This window comes from Sander vitreus, chromosome 10 (assembly GCF_031162955.1).
Source record: "Sander vitreus isolate 19-12246 chromosome 10, sanVit1, whole genome shotgun sequence".
Taxonomy (NCBI): domain Eukaryota; kingdom Metazoa; phylum Chordata; class Actinopteri; order Perciformes; family Percidae; genus Sander; species Sander vitreus.
Window position 1 is genome coordinate 18,213,615 of NC_135864.1, and position 22,126 is coordinate 18,235,740.

At 39.3% G+C, this 22,126-nt stretch overlaps 2 long non-coding RNA genes across 2 annotated transcripts in view; one reads left to right on the forward strand and one right to left on the reverse strand.

The window, feature by feature from the left end:
• Nucleotides 1–22,126, reverse strand: part of LOC144524416 (uncharacterized) — a 155,758-nt gene that overhangs the window by 78,531 nt on the left and 55,101 nt on the right. The gene's annotated exons all lie outside the window — the stretch shown is intronic.
• Nucleotides 6,566–10,042, forward strand: LOC144524414 (uncharacterized). The gene is made up of 2 exons (XR_013502602.1): nucleotides 6,566–6,724; nucleotides 8,050–10,042. It is a non-coding gene; the product is annotated as an uncharacterized LOC144524414 (long non-coding RNA).

The following is a 22,126-nucleotide window of genomic DNA, read 5'->3' on the forward strand; positions in this document are numbered from 1 at the left end:
AATGAAAACATATCACCAGCTTTACCCAGATCAAGTATTTTCTGACTATCACTGAAACTTTCAAATAATTGCTGAAGCTGCTGTATGAAACCCTTCTAAATGTTGAGTTTAAATATACAGTATTCTGTGATTAATACTGCAGGGCCCTCCATCATTGTTGTGTTCATTACAGCTCAGTAGAATTAAATAACATTAAACAACAGCATGGCTCAAAGCCTCAATGAGTGATACTCAGGAGAAGATAGAGTTATAACACTCTTAATTTGTTAGATAAATGTCAGAGCTAATAGGGAATTGAATTAATTCAAATATAAACAAGCACATTCCTGATTTCAACATACCTACTGAACTGCAACAAAACAAAAACCTCTCTGCAGAAATTACACTTAGGACAGAGTAGGCAAGGCAACAGATACAGTGCATTATAAAGGCCTTATGCAAGCACTAAGAGGAAGAAGGGGAAGAAGAAAGACAATGGACGTGTCCTTTAGCTTCTTCATTTGTGTAAGCTGTTGTTGCTCAGTGACATTTTAAGCCTCCATGTCCAGGAGCATCGGGAACAACTAGAAATAAGCACTTACTCCCACTTAATTGCATAATTGATTTAATGTTGCTAAGAGGAATGTGAGAGAGCAGAGAGGCACAGGCTGATGTGTAGGGAGATACACCTTCATCATTTCACCCCTCATCCTCATTCATTTCTCTTTCTATGCGGAGTCTCTTCGTCAGCTTCTTTGTCAGAACTGTTGAGATCAGATAATATAAAAACATCTGGGAGAGACAGGTTATCACTGCTGATTGCAGGTTAATAATAATAATAGAAACTGCAGGGCACAGTGTGTGGGTGGCAGCCATTTTTATTCCTGAATAAAGGAACAATGTTATAGATTCTGATGTATAATAAGGGAAATGGTTCAGAACAGCATATATTCTCGGTTTCTGAAACTTTATTATATTTACTTCTTTTCTCCTCTTAAATGCATTTGTTTTTTTCTTTATTTGCTTCAGTTGCTGATACATTTGTACAGTATATAACCAAGTTGATGGGGTAGAGTTTGTGTGCAAGCAGAATAACAGAATAAAGCATTTATTTTAAAATGCAGCAAATGCTTTTGGTATTTCGTACATTCTTTGTTTGACTGCTGAATTGAAAACAGGAAGCCTTTAAAGAGAAAAAATGGCAAAAAGTCAGAAAGAAAGAAAAAATAGAAGAGGGATGATTAAAACTATGAAGTAGACATCAAGTTTTCTGAAGTATGAAAAGATTAATGAGAACATTAATTTGAAAGATCCAGCTGGCTGGAGTCCTAGTCAACAGAGATCAAAGACACTTTGACTTTGAACCATTGTTCATTTATTTCCTCCATAAACCCACAGACATGCATGCCATTTACACTGTTAAAGGGCTGAAGATGATTTCAACGCTAGTTTATCATCAGATAATCAAAATTGCTATGTAGATGAAAGTGATGTGTGTGTAGATGCTCATGTCCAATAGAGGCCTGATGGGATGGGTTAAAAGCACAGCTGGTGCCTATTTGTTATGAAAGTGATCTCTGGTCAGATCAGATGCTGTTTGCATAACATTCATGTTGAATCAGCCACATATTCAGGCACAATATCTTCTCGTGTTTTTGATCTTCAGAGTAAACACTTCGTAGATGTGTGTGAGTAGAAATGCATTCTCAAAAAAACATTGATTGAATGCATAGACATGAAATTTGGCACGCAAATTCATGTCCCGCTTATTTATCGTAATAATGATGGTGATCACTTAACTTTTTCATCTTCATGTCATCATCAGATCAAGATTTTAAGGTATCCAATACTTTGGTTTATGGCTAAATACCTGAAAAACTAAAGGCATTCCCATCAACCTCAGCTGTACTTTGTGTTTTGGTGCTAATTGGCAAATGCTAAAATGCTAAACTAAGATGGTAAAAACACTATACCTCCTAACATTGTCCCTGTGAGCATGTAGAGCCTCACAGAGATTCTAGCATTGCTGTACCCCTTCTTTGCCCTTTCTTTTTTTGTTACCCTCTCTTTTAATCTTTCTTCTTCACTTTTCTTAGCCTCCTCAAATCTTGTTGTAATTTGTTTGCTCTAACATTCCTTTACCGTTTGACCCACACCTCCGCTGTCGTCTTTCACTTAGTTTTTCTGCATTATTGGATTATGTCTTGTCCGTCTTTTTCTCCTAAAAACTAATGAAATCAGCTATCCATGTATTTATCCAGTCATGACGTGTCTCTGATATGCATTATTTGCCTGATTATAAATTGGATCATAAGACTTTATGTGGCTGAGATTGAGCCATCGTCCTCCATTATTTTTCCTCATGACTCCCCGCTGACTCAGCTGCCCCCCCATAACTAATCAAGTATGCTGCAGCCAGTTCTGTCCTCAGTGTACCCACATTCTCCCATGTTGCATTTTTTTGCTTTACTGGCTTTTTATGACTCTTTCTGTTGTTTTCAAAAATTTGATGCTTGTGCACGAGGTTGCCGCCTGAGGAGCTGCACCTGTGTACCTCTATGCCATGGAAAAAGTTATTGCTTTCAATATGTTGTTCATAATGCATTTTGAGTCCAGTGAATACAATGCAGAATGTTTACAGCCTTTGAATTATCTAGCATTGACTATGACACCTATAACACAAAATCCTTCTAAATCAAAATCCAAGCAAAGCCTGTTGTTTGTGCAGCACACATAGGAATAAAATGGATAGAAAGGCCATTGAACTGTTTCCCGTGGTCATTTGATTGGTACACAATAAAATGGCTCGTTTGTCCGTTACCGCAAAACCTCAGCTCCGCGACTTGCCGGAAGTCAGCTTTTTATCGGAAGTTTCGTTACCATGGCAATGGTACACATAAAAATGGCTGCTGCTCTGATCATTCTGCTACGTTGATTTGAATGGAAATGGCCTTTCTATCCATTTTATTTCTATGGCAGCACGTCTGCTGTTGAAAAGACAGTACTTGTCTGCACTGAAGGGTTCTTCAGTGTAGTAGTAGTAATCACCTTTAATTGTTTGCAATCAAAGGATGTTTTAGGAGAAGATTAAATAAGAGTCTATAAGAACCAATAAAAGGAGTTTCTGTGTTGTTTATAAATGAGATTCAGGTTTGGGTTTGATACACATAAGATATTCCTCTCACGCACTTGAAGAAGTTAAAGGAAAGAGAGCAAAGTATAAAACAAGACAATTTCAGAATGGAAAAAAACACTATTTTTGCTCTTTTAAAACATTCCCCAGGGTGTGACTTGGTTTGGCCATTGAGTGGCACTGGAGTGTGGGATAACAGAGAGGAGGAAACAGCAAAGAGGAATTATAGATGGAATAAAGAAACAGACAAAGCTTTTGAAGGGATGATGTGAAAAGGACAGAATTATATTGTGCATGCAATCTGGCTGTATATTATGGATGTAACTCAGAAGATTTGTTATATAATAAGCTGCTCAGAGACAGATAGAGAGAGAGAGAGAGAGAGAGAGAGAGACGACTTGGCTCCATTGCAGACTGACTCACTATCTTAAAGTCAGGACAGATTTCACACACATAAACACACAAATAATAGACAAGATAGTACAAATCCCTGAATACATTCTGGCTCAACAAAATCTAAGAGGAGTGTGTTCAAAACATTCACTCAATCAGGTATTTCAGAGGCTCTTTTAACAAAGGAAAGTCTGACATTTAGCCAGAGGACCTTGCACGGCCAGCACATCTGCACGATGACATTCCCCTAATTGGAAGTTGCCATTTTAATGAAATAACAGAAATTAGCAGTTTAAATATTTGACTTGGTGGCTAACCTTCAAGCAGACCTGTTGTGTTTATATCTGAGCAGGGAGATTTCTTCTTTCTTACTTTTATTATCAAAGGCATGTTTAACAGCCTCTGTCCTTCAAGTACCCAGTTTCTTCTGCAGAGACTCACTTTCCCCTCAAAAAAAACAAATCCCTAACTCAAGAGGTGCTGTCTGAAAAGGATTTCTTTTTTTAATCCCTTTTGGATTTTGCTCGTATCTCTAAAACATATCATTTACTGAATGTATAAAAATGCCTTTGTTGTAATTGAAAATTGACATGAAAATTTTTTAATTAAAATGTAATGTGACTTTATCTGTATAAAAAGCAAAACAGAGTTCTTTTTGTTTGTTAATGTTACTTATCTGAATTCTGTAAAGAAGCAGGAAGGCTATATTTCTTCTTCTACTAATATAAACTATTTAGGAAATACAGATACAAAATGAGGACAGTATGCTGAGTAATTAAAGCAAGTAAAGTAGTGGGGAAAGTGGGCAAAACAATTGTAAACAAAAGGCTGTTTTAGTGCCTAAACCTAACTGTCGTCGCCACATGACGGTCAACTTTTGTCGGATAAACTCAACTGCAACGGCCCTGAAAGGACCGTCACCTCACGGTGGCCGGTACTCGACTCCCAGTAACCTTTTCTCGGCTAAATGTAACTGTAAAGACCGCTAAACTTAACTGTCATGTGACCAGCCGTCACGTGACCAGCCGGCAGTCACCTTATTTCGTAGGATATCACAGGAATTGGAGTGCATACGTTTTGGTACGATATCATATAGGGATCGACCGATATGGATTTTTTTTGTGCCGATGCCGATTTTTTTTTCATCAACCTTAGCCGATGACCGATACGGGGTGCCGATTATCTTGAGCCGATATTTGGAGCCGATACTGCTTTTCCTCCCTCAATTTACATCATAAAAATGTAAACCCTGCCACACTGGATTTGTTTTCGGAATCTGCTCTGCCATTTCTTTAAAAATAATAAACAAAAACACAGATCAGTGTCACTTCTGCAATCATCTTACATTCATATCACCCAAATGATGTGTGCAATGTGCATCATATGGATGGGTGCACTGCATATGGTTAACTGTGCAAGGGTAAAAGGCTTTCATCAACATCTACAACACAGCCTTGATGATGCATTGCTTGCTGACATATTATAAGACAGATATAATCAGGTCATCAGAAAATGTCCTTTGTCAACACATTTAAATAATTTAAGAAAACAATAAACCTGAAAAGTAGACAATGAAATAAAGTGCTTGATTTGTAATTTAAGACTGTCATGGTGCTAGTGGTGGAGGGGCAGTGCATGGTCTGCACGTGAACTGCAGCGTCTCCAGCAACACAGAGCTGCCTGTGGACGCCTGTCTGTAAATAATGCCGGGAAAAAACTATCGGCGAATCTCCAACTTCTCCACATGCAGCCAATATAAATCTGGTTATGACTCCACCAAGTGGGAACGTAATTCTCCATCAATACAGGTAACCAGTGATGGACCGAAGGAGACAAGCTGAGGCCACTTGTGGAGAAGAAGCAACACTAGACATTAATGACTTGAGTTGAGCATTAACAAAGTAATTTATTCCCAGTGTTGCGGTCCAGATAGGTTAAAAAAGTAGTCTTATAAAAAGGTGTTTTACAAACAAAACTGTTGTGTTAATTAAACCAGTAAATATAATAAACCACAATCCTTATTACCACTAGAAGTAACCTGAACAGTGGGAGACACAATAAAACAAAATAAAACAAATAAACGTTTGTTGTTAAATACTTCTTTTTGTTCCTTTTTTGCTCAGGTGTAATGTTGCTTTAAGTGTAACACATAAGCTCCTGCTTTAAAGATCAACACTCATGAATATGATTTGTCAGACTTTAAATAGTAAAGTGGACACTGTATCAATGCAGGTACTTGGTTGCTAAAAAAGTTTGACTTCATAGGGATTAGGTGACACAGAGTTACTTTATGCTGTTGGGAAATGTCAAATATGGCAATTAACAGTTGAACATGAAGGGAAACAGAAACTAAAATTGTTATTTAGATGGTAGGACAATACAGTAGTGATCAAGTGTCATCCTTTGCTTGATATCAATTATTCCATGCCATGGTCTCGCCTCCTGCATATCGCTTCTCATCAGCTTAGAAGCGCGTGTGTTTTAGTAAATATAATCTACAGACTGTAAATACAGTCAGTAGATATTTTGCTGCTGCAGAGGGTGACAATGCACATTCTGCATTTTCGCGTTAATGAAAAATTATTGAATAAATAAGTGTAAATCATTTACTAAGAAAATGGATCTAATGCCATTATAATTGAATGCCAGACATTGACTTTCTCTGCATCAGCATCACTATGACGTTCGATTCAGCAGCTACATGTGCGTTATGCACTCCACTGTGGAAAAGCAGAAAAAGTACATAGACTAATGTGTGGTGGTGCGCCGCACTATCAACACCGGCCGCCGCACATTGCATTTCGTTATTAATTTTTTTTTTTTAAACGCTATTTAAAACACATTCAGCTGCATTTCTTTTCCCTGCTCTCCTCCGTCTCTCTGTCACTTGTGTCTCGCTCACATACACACACGCACGCACGCACGCACACACACACACACACACACACACACACACACACACACACACACACACACACACACACACACACACACAGCTCCACCCACTGTGTGGTGTTTGGTGTTTTTAGCCCCCAACGTCGCCTTCCAGGCAGCGCGGCAATAGTTATGTCAAGGAAGTTATGTTTAGAGTTAAGGTGAGGGTTAGCTGCCTGGAAGGCAACGTTGGAGGCTTAAAACACCATCGAGCCCACCGTGCACACAGCGTCTGTCTCCATAAAGGAGAGAAGACGGCTGGCGAAATTCACAAGTTCACGAAAGGTTAGTATCTATCTCTTGAACACCTCACACATTAAAAAGTGCTATACAAATATTTTATATTCTGAATACAATGTTGTCAGTGTGTTAATGCTGGAGTCCCGACCCAACTCTTAACAAACAAGCGATTGTGCCTGCTTTAGAAAGTTAAGTTGCAAGTTTGCGGTAAAATGCAGTTGGGTTGTCGAGGTCAAAACACGATATGTAGCAGCTGTGAATCAAATAAATGTTATGTCACTCTTACACTGAATGTTTGCTGCTTCAATCCAGATGAGTATTGAAAAGTATTTTCCGCGACTGAAAAAGGCACGTGTTGAGGATGAGGACCAGCCTGAACCGGAGGTATCAGTCTGAAACAGAGCTGAACAGTCCAACCAGTGTAATTAGTTATGTTATTAATTTGTTTACAATATTTTCAGGCTTCAACCAGTTAAAGACAGGGTCAGGGAGAGAAAGAGATACATTCGTTAGGCATTGAAGTAGGAGAGGAGGACAGTATTCAACAGCATGTCCTCCTCAGTTTTTGATACTTGATCGTTGCGAAAATAACTATCCCCCCCTCGCCACAAATTGCTTTCTAATCTGTGGGAAACACTGAAGTACTTGTATCAGAAGTAAAACCATAACATGGTGCCCGTGAAGAAAAACTTCAAATTCAGACTTTTTTATTCTGACGTTATAATATTTCTGACATGAAGACAGCATAACCACCTGTGGTACTGTATCATGCAAATGAAGACGCAATAGAGGTTAGAGGCTAAAGAACTACAAGTAACAATGTTTCTGTCAGTGAGATGTAAATAGTAATGCCTTATTTTATTCCATTACAGGGAAATGACTACAGCACAGTTGCCCCCTAAAGTTTATGGCTTTAGGAAAGACACTGCATTATCTGTTAAAGACAAAAAATGGTTTTAATATTCAATGAGTGACCTTTTCCTCCACCCCCCCCCCCCCCTTCCCCAATGTGTCACACTCTCTCCCTGTGTGATTCCATCCAGGTGCAACTTGTACATCTGTGATTGCTGAGAAGCATAACTGAGTCTGGGGAGATGTTTTAAGCTTTCTCTCTTATGTCTTTTAATACAGACTGACCTCAGGAAGTTTCTAATTTGAAAACTCTAGCCCAGAGCAAGTACTATTTCTGCCTACAGCTGGAAGGCTGTTGGGAGTGTACTGTGCTTCAAGATGAATGCCTGACTGACTCTTTCCTTTTACATTATGCTTCAGTATTTAGATAGAAGCTAGAGTTAATGAATAGCAGAAAAATAATACTGTCTAGTATTCTTTCTTTAATATAGATTCCATTTGTGTCTGTGTCTCTGCAGCTCAGCAAACCAATACTGAAGGTGTGAATGTGTGTCAAACTGGTATTCACACATTGAACAAACGGACACGAGCAGCCTGCTGGATACTTCGTTTCACTGGTTCCCCTCCGTTACTATATGTGATGCAGTAGTTTATGTCGACAATGTTTCATTTACAGGATTGTTCCGGTGCTGCCGAAGGTTCCGGTGGAGGTCCCTCATTTTCGGCCGGATGTCCCTCACCTTTATTTGTGTTGGCGTTCTAAACTCCGGTGGATTTAAGAGGACTATGGGCACGCACACACACACAAACACACACACTGCCTGCAGGTTATGCTAGAGGTGGCCAGCATTCATCTCAATTGTATCTCATCTATCTGAATCACAATATCCAGGGAGAAGCAGGAAAACCACTGAACCATTTTGTCCAATTTAATATGGTTGATGCAGAGGTGGGCGACTTTTGTTTTCAAACAATGTTTTTTTTTTTTCCTGGCACAGAAGCCTGAACTAAACTATATTAGTGTGATCAATATTATTTCATTGCACACTGTGGAAAAAAACTGATTTCAAGGTTTTAATTCCTCCTTGCGTTTTTATTATTTCTATTAATTCAGATAAGTGCAAGACAGATATAATAAATTCAGGTTTCATATTGCTGTAAGTTTGAATGTGTATGTTGGTCAATGAACAAGAAATACAGACTGCACAAATCTCTGCCCACCATGTGTAAGCCTGTCAACAGATGCCATGTTAGCCTGTATAATTACATGCTACTGGAAATACCCTTATACTGTTCTGTGGAGGAAGATCTTTAATCTACTGCCCACATATTAATATGGCAGCAGTGCTAAATCCCAAGCTACAGCTTTCATGTTAGCATGCACTAACAGACCATGGTGGAAATAGCTCCATGTTACTGACGGGGCTAGCTTTGATCCTCCTGTGTGCATTAGCCATGGCTCTATCTGGCTCAGATGAGGAGCTGTAGGCTTGCTTATCTCTCTGCTCAATACTGGCATCTCTCCACACTTCCAACACGTGGAGCGCGAATTACACTAAACACTACTGTATAACAAAGCTGAAGTACCACTTCTTACTGTTGTAGGAAGACAAAGAAACAAGTTGAGTTGGTTTCAAGCTCTGGTATTGCTGTTGTCAACCAACCATTAAATACTGAAGCATCCAGTAATGATGATAAAACCTTGTCCTCAGTAAATCAATATGGAATGTGCTTTGTCCAAATTGTTATGCCAGAGTGGTCACGGTGAGAGGATAGTTATGAATGAGATTTGGAGTGATGTTTTTGGCAGAAACTACAGTAAAAGAACAAATCAATACAATGAAACACAGGGGGTGTGGAAAACAGACAGACTTTCCTCAGTGCTATACTGTGAGAGAAAAGTTGCCCTGTTTCTTAAACATAACTTTATTCAGGCTAACAAGGGAGATAGTTTGTATAGTGTTTTCTTATGATTGTTTGATGTTTAATCTGTTTATGACAGTTATGCTCTTTCTAGCTTTCTCTCTCAAGACAACACAGAAGAGCTGAATAAACTTCCATCTTAGACTGTTGACACATTTACCTGACCTCTTATCTTTGATTGCAATAAACAATCCTCCTAAGCACATGCAGTTCATCCAGTTGTCATGGAACTGTAGATGTCTTTGATCTGCTGAAACAGATTGTGTGATACAATCGTAAACATCAGAACAGCTACTAAAGGGATCTTGTAGTGAGATTTGTTTTTGTCAACTTCTGTTTCTGAGTTCTAGAATGAACTTTCAATCTCAACTTTTAAGCCAACATGGATAAGAAGTCTCTAAAGTGCTCAGAAAAATGTACATTTGAACATTTGCAGTCACATGACAACTGAGCAGAATATATCTGCTAATCAAGTAATACGATCAAAAGCTCAAGAACAGCTAGGTTGTGGTGAATTTAGTTTTTATCAACTACAGTACATGTGATACAATTTCCAGTGGGAGTCACCAAAATAAAAAGTTGATTTAAGGTCAAAATGAATGATTGTTACCATGAAAACACAAAGAACCAAATGAAATGTATAAGTGGTGGGGAACTAGGGCTGATTATAGATAATAAAAAAAATGTATCCACACTTCTGCGCAAAATACAAAGTATGGAGTCATGCACCTTTCATCAACTTCTTCACACACACACACTTCATGCCATGACACCTCACCACATGGTGATGGTAGAGCCTGAGGGAGGAAGCAGAGCAGCCCAACACTGAGAGGCAAAGGGAGTATTTCATGTCTGTCTGTAGGCTGTGACATTAACAACCCAAGGTGATTTAATTTCCTAATTCATCCAACTCCTTTATTTATGAGTCAGCAAGGCTTTTTAGCAAGCGCTGATGGATCTCTCTTGCTCTTTATGCTCCACCCCGAGGACTTGGTAGCAGCATAAAAACTGAGTTGGGGGAGGGGGTGGGGAATGGAGAAAAGTGGGGAACAAAATAGTGTTGCAGAGGTGTGACAGGGTTTTGGTTTGTTGCTAAGCCACCCAGGACATTTCATTTCATTTCAGTGAAGCCGTCTATTTTTTCCATGTCCCCAGCCTTCCATCCATTTCTGTCATTCTCTTACTGTGTCCTTCCTCCAACATTCTTTTTCTCATCATGAAGTGTCTTTCTTATCTCAAATGTATCTTCTCCGAAAGTAATCTGGCTCTCTACAAGGCTTTTTCTAGGCCTGTATAACCCCTCCACACACACACACACACACACACACACACACACACGCAGTCTGGGTGTCTCTCACCCTCAGTGTCACTTAACTTCCCGACGTTTGGCCTGAAGGCTGCTGTGATCTTCACTTCAGACTCTTTTCTCGTCATATTGCCTGGAGAGCAGAAGTGTCAGGATCAAACAGACATTGAGTACACACACAGGCAAACACATGGAGACACACTTATTCATCTACAGTACTTCATCTAGATTGTGTGTGCAGTGTTTACCTACTCTAAAATAGCCAGTTTGGTATCATTTAGATACCACACAGTTAAGGCTCCATTGATTCACAGTTTTATTTTGGTCTAAGGTCACATCATACACCTACTGCAATCCTAACCGAGTCGTATTTGTGCCTAAAGCTAACCACACTCTAACCATCCTGCTGCTATAGGCAGTCAGATCAGAAAACACTTTATTCTGCAGGCCTTTGTCATGATACATAACAAATAATTTCCTCTGAAGTTTCCTAGAAATATGTACATAATTTGGTAAGAATTATAGGGAAAATAGAATGATGAGTTGGTGCACATCCAATTACATCCAAATGCTAAGCTAGCGTTAGCTTGAGACTTTGGGTCAATGTACTGCAGATCAACTGAACATGCAGAAATGTCTACAGACAGAAATACAATTTAGCATTTAGGAAGATTACAGTTTCCTAAAATACATAATTAATGGAACAATATTTACACGTGTAAATGGAGGAGTTCCTTCAAGAAAATTCATTAATCAATTCAATCAATAATGAACTCAGCACAGGTAATTGAACTAACTAAAGTAACAGTATTTCTTCCCTGTAATTAGTCCCAAAGGACATAGTTCTAAAGTTTAAAGATGCATGTGTTGATCTGCAGGACAGTTACAAAAACGTATTAGTTGTTAGTTAAACTTGGAGAACTTCAATTCAATTCCAATCCATCTCTCTCATTCCTTCCATCTATCAATACTTAATACTGACTGGATCATTTTCACTGGCACGACAAGCATGTGTTCAGCAAACAACACCCTGACAGTCTATGTGTCATACTTTAACATATTTTAACATTATTGATACGAGAAACTGTGTATACATTACCACGGTTGACAACAATGCCAATTTTGTTCTCTGATTCTCTATTGTTGTCTTTGGGCAGGTTCTTGATAATGAACAATAATACAGATGAATTCATGTAAAATCCCCAAGCTGTGTTTGATCCCTTCCTGGCTAAGATTCAGCACAAACTAGAGGCTTGTTCTTTTTTTATGTTAAGCAGTTCAATGTTAAACAAGCCTGGAAAAAAAGTTGTTCCAGCTCTCATAACATGTGTGGGGCTTCTTTGTTGGCTGGAGTATTCTGTACATAAAAAAGGAAGCAAGTGTTATGTTGTATTTCTGCTTGGCCGGGTCACATATCCAGTGGCAATTCTGAAAGCAAAGCCCTGCATGCCTTAGGGTTGAATACATTTCCCCAGGCATTTTGGTTAGCTCGGTTTTATGAACATACTATAACATTTCTCCCGATGTGGCAACTACTGACCAAAAAACCAGCTTGGCAAGCCTGGACAGATACAGTGTCTGTGTCTCTATTTCAGTTGGTCAAATCCAGAAATTGCAACTCAACATTGACTAATGGACTATAACCCTGTAATCCAGATCTGTCTCTCTTTCACCACTCCCCCTATTTATACAGTTTATTTTTGTGTTGTGTCCTCTAGTTAGGTCTCTGTGCCAGTTTGACTCTCCTGTGGTCCTCTGGACTGGCTGTGATAATAGGACACCGCCTGCAATTTGTAATCCTCCCTTTGACTGCCACATTACAAAAACACAACAAAATTCTGTCTTGCATATTCACATACAAGAGCCTACAACTACATTTTTAAATCAACCAAGTCACTACAATACTGATTTTTTTTTCAGTTGGCCAGCTGTGCACTGACTAAAAGACTCTCTAAGTTACACCAGCAGTCAATTGAAAGTAATTAAATGGACACATACCAATATATCTTTAGTACCAAATTGCATAGTCCTTTCCAGGAAAACTCCAGGAAAGTAAATTTACAGTAGGAAACTATTGGACCTACAAAATAATTTATTTTTATTTACCATTATTGTACCCAAAACAAATATCATCTGTTGAGCTTATTATTAAATGTTCCTTCAACAAAACACAATAAATTCAATGAAAACATAAAAACACAACACAATCATGAATTATAAATTAGACCTGACTGTGTGAAAGTAGCTGGATATAAAGCAGAACAAAGTAGTTTAACAAGGCAAAATGACCAGTATATATATATATATATATATATATATATCACCAAATACTAATTATTGAACCTGGAGGAAAAAGTATTACTAAGATCCACGAACAGAAGTTTTATTTTAGTTTGTAAGTTTAGTAAATTTGAATACAGATTAGACTAAATATGATTGTGAAACTAATGCTTGGAATAGCAACGTGTAGATCCTGAAGCAAAACCTCACCTTTGATCCTCTAACTGAGTTTCAGCTGTTTGATATGCTGTTGCTCATATCCCCGAGCCCCAATCTCCAATCAGTGTTTAAAATGACATGCCCCTGGTGACTGAGACAATATTATCTCCAAACATTTAAGACCTGATCTGATAGCAGCCTCTGGCACAAAATCTACACCTCTTATCCCAACATACATTATGTAAATCCTTGCTCGTTGATCCAGGGTCAGCTGAGGGGAGTGGTGGCAGGCATGTGAAGCCCTGCAGGATCTGATGGGAGTTCAGCAGATGTCTGGTTAAACCACCCACAGGGCAAGCAAGGCTGTCTGCGAGATACAGACTGACCTCAAAGCTGCCTGTCACCTTATCTCTCTCCACAGGGACACACACAAACGTGCACACACATAACCTGTTTCGATCTCCATGTATTTCTTCTGCTTTCAGTGGGAACTACTCCTTTATATTATAAATATTTCATATTTAAAAGGTTTTCATCCAGCTCTCTTACAATAAGTGCAACAGTAAAAAGAGCATCACCTTCTTCTTCACCAACATGTCAAACAACCAGTAAAAAGTAGAGCAATAGACTGAGAGAGCCTGTGACAATAAGGTGACCAGGTAAGAGGATTGGGAAATAAAAGGATATAAGTGAGATAATAGAGGTTGACATACAGGACTAGCTCTTAAAATGTGAGTTTTGTGTACATAACACAAAGTAATTCAGCTGTGTGGACTGGATTAGGAAGACCATTCTATCATTGTGAAGCCAGGAGAGAGAAGAGGTGAGGCTCAGCAGAAAACAAAATTGCCAATGGAAGCAGAGCACAATAGTTACGTATTGTAACTCCATATTCTATGAGTATAGGCCTAGCACTCTAAGAGCTGTCACTATTGGGTTAATCCCTTCGCGCATGCGCAGTCGTGAAGATTTCTTTTGCGCCCTTGTGCCCTGCACAGGCCTCTATTATTAGAGAACTGCTCCCAACATCAGCATTTTTCTTCAGCCAACGTTGGTGAAGCAGGTCGCCTGAATCTTAGAGGGCTACGCCTATACTCATAGAATCTGGAGTTATAATACGTAACTATCGTTGTATTTCGTATAGGCTTCGCCCTCTAACAGCTGTCGCTATTGGGTCAAGGGCGAAGCTGATGTAGTCAGTGCCACCTGTGACACAAGGTCCACAAGCAGAACATAGACTAATTGCTCTTCCTATTCGCACCGCACCAGTTTAATGTATCAAATAATATATTATTTTGATAAAAACCTGTCATGATTATGCATTGGCCTAATACTGATTGTAAGGCCCATGTCATGATTGTGAAAGTGCTTTACAATGATCATGATTAATAACTGCAGAACACTTGTATTCCTCACAGTCACTCAAGTGCAGGAGGGATGGGGACGGCAGCAAAAACACATCAACAGCCTCCTCCACGTCGCTGTTATGAGGCGGGGGGAAAAAACCCCTCGAGGGATAACATCCTCGACCGAAAGGAGCTAGTTAAAACTTTCGGTGTAAAAGAAGGGTTTGGCTGTTAAGTGGCTGCGGGGAGTGCTACTTGGCATTCACACAGGTCGAGAACAAAAATCTTAGTGGTGGGCCGGGAGCCCGCCCACTGCGGAGGAGAAAAAGAGGAGAAAGCTGCAGTGTGGTGCCCCCCTCCTGGGCCGGAGACACTTGCCGTGGCGGGGACTCCGTAATCCTCCACCATTACGAGCTCCAGTCCTCCCAACGGGGAGGAGGGGGAGCCGGCAAGGGAACCGTCTTCGGGGGATTGAGTCAGCGGACTCGTGGCCGCAAAAGAGATCCCCTCCCCGGCTGTCTGGGTGTCGCCACTGGTGGTATCCTTACCTTACCCGACTGTCCGCTCGGCTGCCATCGTCTGCCGCTTCAGTTCCTCCGGCGGTAAGCGGCCGAAGAATTGCCTGCGGCCGGCGGGGTGCTAGCCCGGCGAACGGGGTCGAGGCACACCTCGCAGCTCGGTTGGAGGGCCGGCGGCAGGGTATGGCCGGTCCGTGGTCGGTACATGGCGGACACCGCGAAGAAAAATAGGGAGCAGTTCTATGGTCGCGCAACTGTGATATACAGTAACTGCGGACGTAATAGAGGCCCATGCAGGGAACAAGGGCGCGAAAGAAATCTTCGCGACTGAGCATGCGCGAAGGGATTAACCCAATAGCGACAGCTCTTAGAGGGCAAAGCCTATACGAAATAGAACAAGGTGTTCAGGCCTGGATACAAGCCAAGAAGTATGGGGGGGTCTTGATACTTTACGTACAGTAGTAACAGCCTGTTGAGATTAAGGCCTAGTTCAGATTTACATGGGTAAGAGTGCGCTACGGAGGTCACTTCTACATAATCCAACACTGCCACGACACAGACCTCGCCGCCAACGGGACTTCTAGTTGGTGGGTAGTTGTCCGGTAACAGCTTTTTTTTTTGGCCAACATCTTGTTCTTCTTTACGCGACTGGGGTTATATTGCTGCATAAGGAATAACTATATAGCATATAGAATATATAGCTGATGGTCTCATTTGCTTATGTAGGTCATATAATAGAGGCATCAGTATTACATTGAGACTGTTTCACAACCAGTAAAAACTCCTTGTAGCTGCTTTAATAAAATACGAATGCATGAAAACTGCTAATAGATGATTCCCAAATGTTTTAATTGTGTAGTGTATAAATGTAGTATGTTTATCCACTTCCTCCATTATCCATGCATGACTGTCAGCATGTATGTTTTGTGTGTGTGTGTGTGTGTGTGTGTGTGTGTGTGTGTGTGTGTGTGTGTGTGTGTGTGTGTGTGTGTGTGTTGAGCACAGGTAAAAGAGAGTTTGTGCGGGAAAACCAGTGATGAGGAAAAAGAAAGCATGTACTGATGAAAATGGGAAACATGTTGCAGTATTGAAGCTGGAAAAAGAGAATAAATTCAGAGAGAATAAGAGAGTCAGAGTCAGGAATAGACAATGAATAAGAACAAAGGAAGAGGGACTATAATGAGGGAAATAACAGATGAGTGTGGCCAAAGGCTTGATGCAGTGTCCTCTCATTTAAACAAAGGACACTAAACAGATAAGCTCTTGTAACTAAAGTTTTGCCTGTTTTATAAATTACCTGCCCTGAAAAGAATACTGTACAATGCCAGCAATGCTGTTCCCATTCACAAAACACTGGTAGAAAAGAAAAGTAATTAAACTGAATAAACAAACAAGACAGAGACGGATTATTTAATAAAACAAACAGAAGAGGAGAACAGGTCCCCGTTTATACAGAGGTGTTATAGCTTAAAACTGTCTGGCCTGGATCCCATCACACACAGCAGAGTAAACAGAGTCATGAATGGCAACAACACAATACTGAAAAGACAATAATAGAAATATATTAGTGAGATAGACCGTGTGCTCAGGAGAATAACACACTCTATAGCTCACTGTGTTCAGTAAACTGCAAATACATTTTTGGACCTCATTACGTCTCTGGAAAACTCACCGACATACAATAATTCTGAGCACAATGCAATATGGGGGATACATCGATAAACCTTTAATCTAGTATTAACTTCTTTTTCTTTTCCTCATCTTAAAGTGAAGCGGGTTATTGTAGAAGACTAAACTATGATAAAATGACAATTACCGCAATCATAAGGTGTGTTAGTGTGTAAAGGGAAGTCAAGACAAGTTGGAGGAGCTATTATCCACTCGTAATTAACATAGAGGAACTTTCACTGTTGCCATAGCAAGCAGTTGTTGCAGATTAGCAACCCAAACACCCACACATACATTTAACATTTAAGTGTAGGATGTTCACTTAACTCTCTTAGCTTGAGTATACAACAATCAAGTCATCAGCCACAAGAGATCTAGCCAAATCAAGAAATTGTCATACAACAAGTGTTCAGTTCACATATCCTACCTCTTGTAAAGTGAAACACAATCTTGTGTCAGTGGATGATTTGGCATAAAGGAAAATTTAAAACATAGCATTTTACTTCAATAGATTTCAATACTGTTCAAAAGCAACGTTTCTTTTTGAGTGAATGAAGCGCTACATTTACTTGAGACGTAAGGAGGGGATTGAGGTGGATGGTACAGTAGGTGTACAATGTGCTTTTACACCAGAGATCAGGATTTTCATTCACAGTCCGATCTGTGGTTTTAGACACAGTATAGGGAATAAAAGCACTTTAATTGTGTTTTTTGTTTAAATTGTGTCTTGCGCATTAAGTCCCTGCAGATGTTTTCTGTATTAAACCAAGACTACATTATGTCCCTATCCTAAACTGTTTAACAAATTACAAAATTAATAATGCTGTAATCTCTATGAGCCAATATAGTATTGCAAGATTTGATATTTGGGCAAAAACAATTGAAATGCATTGTCAGTGAATATTACAATTTTTGATACTTGACAGATACATGAATTAAGAACATGCCTTATTATGTTAATAGGTAACATACCCCGGCCAGCATTACTATTCTTTATAAAAGTATTTGTTATTGCAAATCCGTGGTAGACTATATAATCATAATTTCTGGGAGACAGGGTTGCAACACAATATCTGCTTGTGGAAACTATAGCATGACAAGATGTTTTTTTATGGATATGATTAGGTACTCACAGCACTTGGCTTAGTTTAGGGATGGTCTTGGTTAAATATTAAAAAAGTCAATAGTGACTTCAAGCAAACTTCAGTCTTTCCCTGTGACCTTAACCAAAGTGCTTTTGTTGCCTTGACCAAACTGCATGCAGGACTCCTGCGCTTTGTCTGCCCATCATACACCCCAATCACATCCACATGACCTGAGTGGCATACTAAAGTTACTACTAGAAAATCTGGCAAGTGAACATAATTCAGGAAAATATTACATGTTCTATCAAAATGTAACTGGCACAACAAATAAGTATAAGTAATTTCTAGGACACTTTGCATGCAACCTTACTCTCTACACAATAAATTAATAACAACTGCGTAATGCATATAATCCTGATCTGGGCTATTGTCATTTATCATTAGTCCTACAGATGAGTTTTTTATTTTTATTTTGCTGGATCTTACCAGTAATGCAAGGCAAAGAAAGCTGATTTATACAACACATCTCACACACACAGCGTAATTCATAAGGGCGGTTTATATAAGACATAGAGACGAGGTATTAAAGTAATCTTGTGAAGAAATAAGCAGAGGAGAAAGCTGAAAGAAATAATAGTGAGTAACAAGCAGAGGATCTGTTCAGTTTCCCTGTTGTTTTTTCATAAAATTTAGCCATTCATCTAATCTCCATCACAGAAACAAAAAATGTTGGGGTGTAAATAGCTGACTTCAGATGCTTTCTTTTTTATACCTAATGCAGCATATAAAAAATTACATTTTTGAAAAAGAAAGATCCAAACAATCTGTCTCTGTGGCTGTTCATTTTCTTCTTCTTCAGACATTTCATTCATTGCATTTTTCTCATTATCACCAAGTCTGTCTTTTTTATAAGTTATGTGCTTGCAGTTGTGCCCTAAATTTCATGAAAACCGAGCTAAACTACTTTTTATACCAATCTAAACAGACCACAATGTAGTCAGTAAATTCTGTCCCCATTTCTGTTCTGCTCTCCTCTTTCACTCTGTCTGTGTTCAGGAGAGCAAACTTATCAGGACAGGAAAAATCAGAGCAATGGAATGACAGACAGAGGGCGTCAGAAATGGAGGCAAGAAGAAAGGTACTGTGACCTGGACGTCAAGCTCCAGCAAGCAGAAACCTTTACAAAATGGACCAAGAGAAACAGACAAAACTCTTTCGTTTTCTCTAGCGTGCACGCACACGCGCACACACGCACGCACGCACACACACACACACACACACACACACACACACACACACACACACACACACACACACACACACACCTCAACTCTTGAATTCTGGAAACAAAATTGGATGACCAAATTATCCCCGTAGGTGCATATTTTACTTGGTACCTCTCGTTCTCCTCATTGCATCTTCATCTCTCTCTGTAACTCTCAGCGTCATTTTACTCCCCTCTGACTGACTTAGACTTAATTAACCTTTATGAAAGGGGGAAGTGCAATATTATCACAATATTATAGTCTGATTCAACAAACTGAAATTTGACTATAGTAAGTACATTACCATTCAAACAAGTGAAAGCCAATTACTTTAGAAACCTTGTGGAATATATCAAGCAAATCTGACACATCTGACTGTCTGGCATTATCTAGCATTATTTCAAAAGTGACAGCCTGAAGGTCTAATGTAGTACAACCCAGGAGCCTACTACCAGAGTATGGAAATGTAATCAATGACTGGATCAATGGGGCAAATTCCCCAAAACAATGTTATTTACTAACCACTAGAATGTATTGAGGCAGATGAAAAGCTATTACCTGTATCTCTCATACAGTGAATTAATTAATTCAAGGGCCCCCGAATAATTAGACTTTCAGCGAGTTATTGAATAGGTCTGCGTGGAGTGCTGATGAGGGAGTATTTAACCATTTTTTTAAAAATGTTTATGCCTGGCCCAATAGTATGCATTATGAAATAGGATACCTTTTATAATGTAAATCAAGTTTGTGAGAGGCTCAACTAAATTAATGATGTGTATGTAATTGATATAAGCAGTTTAATAGCATTATATCTGGCCAGCTACCCAACCTTACCGAGCATTCGACTACAGCTCTGCAGCTTTAAATCTCCACTATGACAAACATCAGGTTTGGCAGGATCCTGCAGTGAATATCAATACACTTATCAAAGTATAACAATGGTGTATTAAGCCCTTAACTGCACTTACTTTAAATAATTTCTGAGGACAAAGGAGAGAGAACGGTTGGAGGAGAAGAGGGAAAGGTCATTGACAGGTCTACGTGACGTACATCAAATCTGATTAAGGTGGCGAGCTTCTTCTTCTGAATACAGAAGTGAGGCAAGAGCTTCAATTAACAGTCGATTCAAGGATTCACACACAAGCATAGAAACACACTCATGAACAGACACCCTTTTACATGATCACATCCAGAGTGCGATTTGCGATTTTGGGTATTATATACCCAAAATAGAAGTATTTTAAACTAAGTAAAGCACTGTAACATGAACACATAGTGCCATAGAATAAAGTCTGAGCTGCAGTAGTTGGTTGTATTTAGCCGCTACAGAGCTCCAGGATGCCAGCTACCAGCAGCGGTTGTTTAGCCGCCAATAGGTGACTGTGAGCCGGGTACAGGAACCAACAGATTAGGGGCTATGGTAGTTAAGTTTAGCCAGAAAAATTGAGCGTCATGCGGCGATGACAGTTAAGTGTAGGCACCAAAAAGACTAGTTAAGTTTAAGAAAAAGATCGTGGTTAAAACTCTCCTCAGGAACGAATGAGCGTTTCCGGCACAAAGTGAACTCCACTCTCCGGCTTAAAATGATGTGTTCTATGTTCACACCATGTTGTGCTATTTCATTTTGAGATTATTTTTCATTGGATATTGAAGTTCATAAATAAGTGTGGCTATATCCATATATTGAAAAGGGGATTTCATTATTGCATGTTTTGTTTTGTTGTGCATGATCAAAAAAATGACACAAATCGCACCCTGATCCCTTGTAAGACACTAGCTTACTTTATTGTTTGATTTGTGTGCAGGAAAGATCAGAGGGACCCAAAACAGATGTTACAGATGTGAGATATATTTACTGTAATGCAGGAGTGGGTAGCCTAGTTACCATTATTATTAGGCTATGAGAATGAGAAAAGGCTAATTCTAATCCCATTTGGGTTTTTTTATACCACTATCACAAGTCCCAGCATCTGGTTTGTATTTGTTGCTATGGGGAACAACACAAACTATCAGAGAGACAGGAAAACCATGCATTAAGTTTTGATTAACTTTTAGTTGCCACAGCTTCAAGCTGCAGCTGTTTCTTTTAACTTTGAGACATTTAATAAGACGTATTTTCATTGCGTGTCTTGTAAAAGTGTCTTATTAAATAGTTGAGTAGCTGTATTAGCATTTCTTTTGATAAAAAAAATCTAATTTCGCTGTGAGATGGGGCGGACAGGTTTTTTAACAGATTAACAGTGTTGCAGGCGGGAGTGATCTGAATCTTAGCAGTAACTTGTCATTGTGGGATGGTGACTCGGCTGAGTGAGCAGTAATAGTCAAAAATCCTTCAAGAACAGGTGGGTACAGGATTGAAGGGGAAAAAAGATATGTAAGCTGCTTGCTAACAGCTACAGCTACAGTCATGTGAAAAAAAATAGGATACCCATGCTAAAGTTGACTAAAAAGAGTAATAAAAAAAAATTCATCTTTTGGAAATTGATCTTAATGCCTTAATTAAAAAAATGAGGAAAAGTCCAATCTTTAAGGACATCAAATTTCTTTGTGAATGAATAATGTATCGTAAATAAATAAATGTTTTTCCTTAAAATGCAGGGGGCATAAGTAAGTACACCCCTATGTTAAATTCCCATAGAGGCAGGCAGATTTTTATTTTTAAAGGCCAGTTATTTCATGGATCCAGGATACTATGCATCCTGGTAAAGTTCCCTTGGCCTTTGGAATTAAAATAGCCCCACATCATCACATACCCTTCACCATACCTAGAGACTGGCATGGGGTACTTTCCATAACATCATCTCTCAATGCAAATCAAACCAGCTATTAGGCTAACTGAAATAAAACCATGCCAGTCTCTAGGTATGTTGATAGAATATCTGCCATACTAATAAGGTTGTCCTAATAATCCACAACCTAGTTAGGATGTAGTCTCAATGAAATCATTTTTGACATTTGCATGTATCCGTTTGTGTGCAGGTTTCTCTGCTGACCATCAAAGGCCAGGACTAGGGCTGGGCGATAGGGAGAAAATCAGATATCACG